Source organism: Rutidosis leptorrhynchoides, chromosome 7, assembly GCF_046630445.1.
Source record: "Rutidosis leptorrhynchoides isolate AG116_Rl617_1_P2 chromosome 7, CSIRO_AGI_Rlap_v1, whole genome shotgun sequence".
In the NCBI taxonomy this organism is placed as follows: Eukaryota; Viridiplantae; Streptophyta; class Magnoliopsida; order Asterales; family Asteraceae; genus Rutidosis; species Rutidosis leptorrhynchoides.
The window spans coordinates 69,540,358-69,548,565 of NC_092339.1; positions in this window are offsets into that span (position 1 = coordinate 69,540,358).

Genomic DNA, 8,208 nt, shown 5'->3' on the forward strand with positions numbered 1-8,208 from the left:
AATTATCATTATCTTTATTATTATTAAAATTATTATTATTATTAACATTACTATTTTAATTATCATTATTATTTTAATTATCATTTTTAATATTATTTTTATAACAAATAAATATTATACTTATATTACACAAAATTATATACTAAACATATTAACATTATTTTTTTTACAAATTATTGATAAAATACTAATATACATATTAAGATATCTACATGTATAAATATTAGTCATTTTAAATATATACAAATTAAATACATATAACATATAAACTAAGATATAATATATATAAATTGGTTCAATTACAAATATATGTGTTAATATACATTAATGATATAGGTTCGTGAATCCGAGGCCAACTCTATACTTGTTCAATGTCGTTCTATGTATTTTTACTACAAAATACAGTATGGTGAGTTTCATTTGCTCCCTTTTTAATTGCTTTTGCAATATATATTTTTGGGCTGAGAATACATGCGCTGCTTTTATAAATATTTACGAAATAGACACAAGTACTTAAGATATATTCTACGTTGAGTTGTACCACTGGCATACTTCCCTGTAGCTTGGTAACTAATATTTACATGAGTATTGTAAACGCGAATCCTGTTGATAGATCTATCGGGCCTGACAACCCCAACCGGACTGGACGACCAGTATTCAACGATTGCACAGTACTTCGTTTCGTGACTACACTTGGTACGGTGTAGTGAGATTTCATAATAAAGGGAATATGCAACGTTGATTAAATGTTAAGTATGGTTACCAAGTGCTCAACCACTTAGAATATTTTTTTTATTAAAACGTTTGTGTACATGAAATCTTGTGGACTATTAACATATGGAAATGATTGTTATGATAAACCTATGAACTCACCAACCTTTTGGTTGACACTTTTAAGCATGTTTATTCTCAGGTATATAAGAAGTCTTCCGCTGTGCATTTGCTCATATTACTTGGAGTCATTCATGCATATTTAGGACAGTTCCTCGCAATGGGACCAGATGTTGATGACTTCGTCCAGGTGGATTAGGACGGGTCATTACAGTTGGTATCAGAGCGGTGGTCTTAGCGAACCAGATCTTGCATTAGTGCGTCTAACTGATAGTTGTTTAGATGCATTAGTGGGTCTGGACTTCGACCGTGTCTGCATGTCAAAAGTTTTACTTATCATTTAGTGTCGAAAAAGTAATTTGCTTATCATCCTTAAAGTCTAGACACATCTTACTGCCTCTATTGCATAGACAGTGTATAGATAAATTAATATCTTAGCGTATCTGTTATTGTTACCTTTACCTGACAGCTTCCGTAGATTCCTCCGTAACTTATGGGATTTTAGTATTATATATGCATATGTAAATTATGTATTGCAGGGTACTAATCTACATCCTATAATCTATTTCTTATCGAAAATATTTCATCTGATCGTACGAGATGAATCCCTCAACCAGTTCGATTCCCTCAGATTTATATAGCTATTCCGATAGTTATCCCGACAGCTATTCCGACATGGATATTCACCTAAGCTCCGAAAGCGGTGTTACCAGAATTAATCAATCAATCAGCCATCATCAATTCATCTGATGTGTTCGTAGTCGACTTAATCAATGGAGACGCGAAGAAGGCGATCCCTTCCACCAACCGAATTCACCTCTTAACAATGAACCTGAGGCGCTTACCGGCGAACCTGTTCGAGACACCATTTTCTCTCTCATTTCCAGAGTATCTCGTCACGATCATATACTATCTCAGAATTCTTACCATCATTCATCCACTCGTTCTGAACCGATAATCACCCCCGGAGTAATAGAAAAAGTCAACAAACTTCGCGCTTGAGTAATCAATTTGGAGAATATGGTGCAAAATTTACCAGCTTCAGCAACATCACCGGCACCAACAGTACCACCAACAACCCAAGTTTCAACATCACATGCCTCAACATCTCATGCTGTACCCCGAGTATAATCTTCGTTCTACGTATCGTTCTATTTACTTTATCTTCATTCTACGTATCGTTCTACATCAATTATCTTCGTTCTTCATGGCGATTATGTAATCTCTAATGTTTTAGATATTATGTATTATAGATCTAACGATAAATCAAATGAGATTAATATCATATTGACTCATTAAAATCCATGATTACATCTGAATAAAATATATATATATGTATATATGTTTTCATAAAGATTGTAATTAAAAATTCTTTTGTACAAATTGTTGATGGTGAAAATATTTTAACGGGTAGGTAATACCCGAGGAATATTTAGATTTCACATTAATAAGTTACACTGTACATTCTTCAAATCTGATTCAACAATCATTTATTATCCTACATACATCTACCGATATATAAATCGGTTCACCACAGAATAACTATTTTTCATTCAATTTCATATTTGGATTTTGATTTATCAGAATCCAACAAGTGGCATAATGAAGAACACATTTGACGAAATAAAAATTTGATAGAAACAAACAAATTAACTACGGAAAAATTTTGTTAAGAATCCACGCTAACAAAATCCTAGCTAACTGTTCCTAGCTAACTGATTAATTCCTTATTGTACATTTAATTATCGCAATTTATTTTATCGCAATTTAATTCTCGCAATTTTATTTATTGTCATTTACATTATGTTATCTACTTTACGCACTTTATTTATCGTCATTTAAATTTCTGTTATTTATTTTACGCACTTTAAATATCGGGACACGTATACAAGGTTTTGACATATCATATCGACGCATATATATATATTATTTGGAATAACCATAGACACTCTATATGCAGTAATGCTGGAGTTAGCTATACAGGGTTGAGGTTGATTCTACAATAATATATATAATTTGAGTTGTGATCGAGTCTGAGACATGTACACGGGTCACGAAACTTATTATTTAATTCGAATATTACATATTAAACTATATATGAATCATTGAACTGCTAACTGTGGACTATCAACTGAGGATTTCAAACATTGGACAATAAAAATGAATTAAAATATTGATTATAACATATGAAACTAAACAACTCTTCAAGTTTGCCACTTGATTTCATCTTAAACCTCATTTGTATCTTGACGATTACAATCTGCGTTCAAACCTTTCATGATTATTGAAAACACCTCAATCGAGAAGATGGACCAACCGCACTTCAGCTACGGAAGAAAAGATTGATGTATGTAGTTATGCACCTGAAAAACTCTCGGAAACTGAGCAATCGTTTAACACATAGTTGTGCTAATTCTTTTAGTGTTATTATTACCCAAAATAATTTAGTAATCCCTTTCAAAGTGGCAAATTTTGTCACAGCTCCAGTAAGTCAACTTCAACCTTTCGTCCGAAATTATATACCTCTTCGTGCTATCTGTATTACATTATATTGGAAACTTCTGTAAAACATAAGTATAAATTATGAATGAATTGTGGAGAAGTGTTGAGAATTGAAGCATGAGTTAGTATAATATAATGCGCTTGGCCAACGTGATTATATTACAATAAGTTATGCTGAATTTCTAATGAAATGTGATGATGGTTCACAGTAGATTATACCATCATCATGTGTCATGTTACATAACGCTTTCATTCCATATAACCTCCGAACATATCAAGAAGAATATATTCTTGATAGTTCTATCTTCAGTAATTTTGATAAATTTGAAAATCAAATTGTGCTATCACGTTCCTTCCTTCTTCGAACATTATAATCATTCGAAATTCTATATCTACGAATTCTGGACCATTATTCGCTTGACTTGAAGTCGGAAAGAGAAAACAAAAGCATAGAGCTTCGAAATATAAGGGAGAATATAAAGCCCGATAATAACGCATAAATTACAAACCGTGTATGTCAATGTTTATCGCAACATAAAGACACGGGAGAATTAAAAACACTAAAACCCCAAAGGCGAAGTAGAAGAAAGTGGATTCCTCTGGTGAAAGTTGGAAAAGGAGAATGAATGTTGCGATAGTAAGGATGAGGACAAAGATCAGAACTGGATTAAGCATTTTCACAATCGTTTGAAAGTATGGATCGAGAAAGAAAGAATTGGAGTGGTGAAATAATGGAACGGAAGGGTTTAATTTATAATGAAGATGTCAGACGTAGCAATCAAGACAGATGACCACATTTAATTAAAAAGATCCCAATTTCCTTAAATTTCGAAGACTCAGATCTTATTTAGATTTCTAAGATTTCCTTAATCCCTTGAATTCCGAAAATTTAACCATGACTAGTCAAAAGTAATGATGAAACTTATCTTTCTCATTTCACTCTTTGGTGATAGCTTCATTCGTACTTTCCGAATAATCGAATTATTTTTCCTTTATTACTCACTGGTGATAAAGCTCTAAATTCCAACTCGTATGAGTCATGAAAACATATTTATGGTTAGCAATGATCATCCCAATCAAATTTCGGGACGAAATTTCTTTAACGGGTAGGTACTGTGACGACCCGGGAATTTTCGACCAAATTTAAACTTATTTTTAATATAATTTCGACACGATAAACAAGGTCTGTAATGTTAAGTCTTAAAACTTTGAACTTTGTCTATGTATTTATTTTAACTTTCGACTATTCCCGACGACTCACGAACAGTTATTTCTAAATAAATATGTAAATATATATAAATATATGTGTACATATTAAGTTTAATTAATAAACATACAAAATAATAATTTGAATTAAAAATGTAAAGTAAAATACAAAGTAATTAAGCTAATATTTAAATGAATATATACATATATGTATATATAATATTATTATCTATATATGGTTTCTATTAGTAATTATTAATGCATTATGAAGTATATATATATATATATATATATATATATATATATATATATATATATATATATATATATATATATATGAATTTAATAAATATAACTTGTTATACCTTGTAGATTACTTGTATTATTATTGGGTATTATTATTACCATTACCGTTAATAATTAATTTTATTATTATAAATTATTAGTAATATCATTTTTACTATTATTTGACAATATTAATATTATTATTATTACTATTACTAATTCAATTATTAATAGAATTTTAATTAATATATTCATAATTACTAAATGTTATTAATATATATTATGGAGCGACTCATTTGGAACCCAAATCTGTGTTTCCTATATACATCAACTTTATTCAAATTTTGTTATCTTCTAAATTGTTAGCTTTCAATTATTGAATGAATCGTACGAAAGTTGGTAAGTCTCCCTTTCTGCTTTTTATTTTCTTATTCCTTTTCTTTGCTGATTCAAGGTTGTCGATTCAATATCACAAGCAAACAACTCTCGATCAAATCATAACACTGTTTCATATATTCAATTATAAACATATTTATCATAGATATAATACCATTCGTGACTTCTAATGAGATTAAAAACTCAATACAATTCGTAACAACAAAGAACACCATGATCGAGACTGTCATCTTGCACTACTTTTAAACCTATCACCACCTACGGACTACCTTGGGTTCACCATTTCCAACCACCACGACACCATAACAATCAAACGTTTCTATATATATTTTTACGTGTGTCTTCATTCGAACCACACAACAATCTCCATCACCATTATGAGACCCTCTTCAATCCGCCATTTATTTTAATTATTCGAGCCACAACCCAACCCATTTACCATCGGTTACCAATTTCAATCATCACTGTCCAACCACCATAAAACCCGCCACCCTATACCATCGTGACCACCTCTTTATCTCTTGCTATTTTCGTTTGATAAACCATCCTTCCACCACTACATAAGCGGCCACCATCTTCATTTGAACTACCACACACCACCACGAACCCAATCACATTTAAACACCACTCCACAAACCACCTGCAAACTCGCTGTGTCTCTTTTATTTTACAACAGTAACGAGCATGATTTTGTAGTAAGGTAATAATGATGTTGTTCTCCATTGAAACTTTGTTTGTTGTGCCATTATTCGAACCCAGCTAGATATGACAATTGATGTCGGGTAACAAGGACAAGATGATGTGTTAGTGGATAATTTTATATTAAATCGAAAACCCCACCTCCTTGATTGATCGATACCTGTTACTTCTCCCAAGACTCATACTTTTGGATGTATGTTTTTTTATTTTATTTGAGAGAAGCATATGATCATTATATTAATGTATGATGAGGAGTAAAGGTGGGATTAAATAAGGATTTGTTGACCAACAACCACACCACTTGCAAATAAGCAATCTTTAAAATTTTCGCATGCGTTTAATTTGGACATGGGTGTTTGCTTTGTAGTCGAGCCAAAGAGATTAGGATAATACTTAATTAGTTATTTAACCCTACAAATTATTATATTTGAAGTTTCCAGGAAGATACTTGTTTTGATTATGATAATGGAAAGTGATGAGGGGATGACGATTTGATGACATGAGATAATACATACGTTTCATATTTTTTTGTTTTGATTTGGCCGTTCCAACTCTATGAGACACATATGCAACCACTTAATTATTTGCATTGGGCTGAGTAATGATGTGAAAATGAAGATGTGGATTTCGGTTTACTGTCTCAATTGATACGGAGTATATAGAAAAAGAAACCAAATGAATTTAATGGTTGGGCTTCCAGGATTTATGTCCAGTTACTACTTAGGCCGATATATATTATTGTATATTGGGCCGGAGACCTGTTTTGTTGTTGGGCCGGAATGAATCACAAATGGGTTAAATAGATATGGCCAGCGATTTGATTTAGAAAAGTAAGGAGTAAAGGAGTCGTTTTGGAGTATTTGCCTTTAGCGAAAGGTCGTGGGTTCAAACCCTGTTGGAGGCATTTTTTTTTAGAAAAAGCTTTAAAGGTAGTAATCACTTCTATTATTATTATTATTATTATTATTATTATTATTATTATTATTATTATTATTATTATTATTATTATTATCATTATTATTATTATTATTATTATTATTATTATTATTATTATTATTATTATTATTATTATTGATATTATTGTTATATTAATCAATGATATTAGTATCATCATTTTTATTATTATCATTAATATAGTTCACATTATTATCAATTTTTTTACAAAAATTATCATTATCTTTATTATTATTAAAATTATTATTATTATTAACATTACTATTTTAATTATCATTATTATTTTAATTATCATTTTTAATATTATTTTTATAACAAATAAATATTATACTTATATTACACATAATTATATACTAAACATATTAACATTATTTTTTTTTACAAATTATTGATAAAATACTAATATACATATTAAGATATCTACATGTATAAATATTAGTCATTTTAAATATATACAAATTAAATACATATAACATATAAACTAAGATATAATATATATATAAATTGGTTCAATTACAAATATATGTGTTAATATACATTAATGATATAGGTTCGTGAATCCGAGGCCAACTCTATACTTGTTCAATGTCGTTCTATGTATTTTTACTACAAAATACAGTGTGGTGAGTTTCATTTGCTCCCTTTTTAATTGCTTTTGCAATATATATTTTTGGGCTGAGAATACATGCGCTGCTTTTATAAATATTTACGAAATAGACACAAGTACTTAAGATATATTCTACGTTGAGTTTTACCACTGGCATACTTCCCTGTAGCTTGGTAACTAATATTTACATGAGTATTGTAAACGCGAATCCTGTTGATAGATCTATCGGGCCTGACAACCCCAACCGGACTGGACGACCAGTATTCAACGGTTGCACAGTACTTCGTTTCGTGACTACACTTGGTACGGTGTAGTGAGATTTCATAATAAAGGGAATATGCGACGTTGATTAAATGTTAAGTATGGTTACCAAGTGCTCAACCACTTAGAATGTTTTTTTTATTAAAACGTTTGTGTACATGAAATCTTGTGGACTATTAACATATGGAAATGATTGTTATGATAAACCTATGAACTCACCAACCTTTTGGTTGACACTTTTAAGCATGTTTATTCTCAGGTATATAAGAAGTCTTCCGCTGTGCATTTGCTCATATTACTTGGAGTCATTCATGCATATTTAGGACAGTTCCTCGCAATGGGACCAGATGTTGATGACTTCGTCCAGGTGGATTAGGACGGGTCATTACAGTTGGTATCAGAGCGGTGGTCTTAGCGAACCAGATCTTGCATTAGTGCGTCTAACTGATAGTTGTTTAGATGCATTA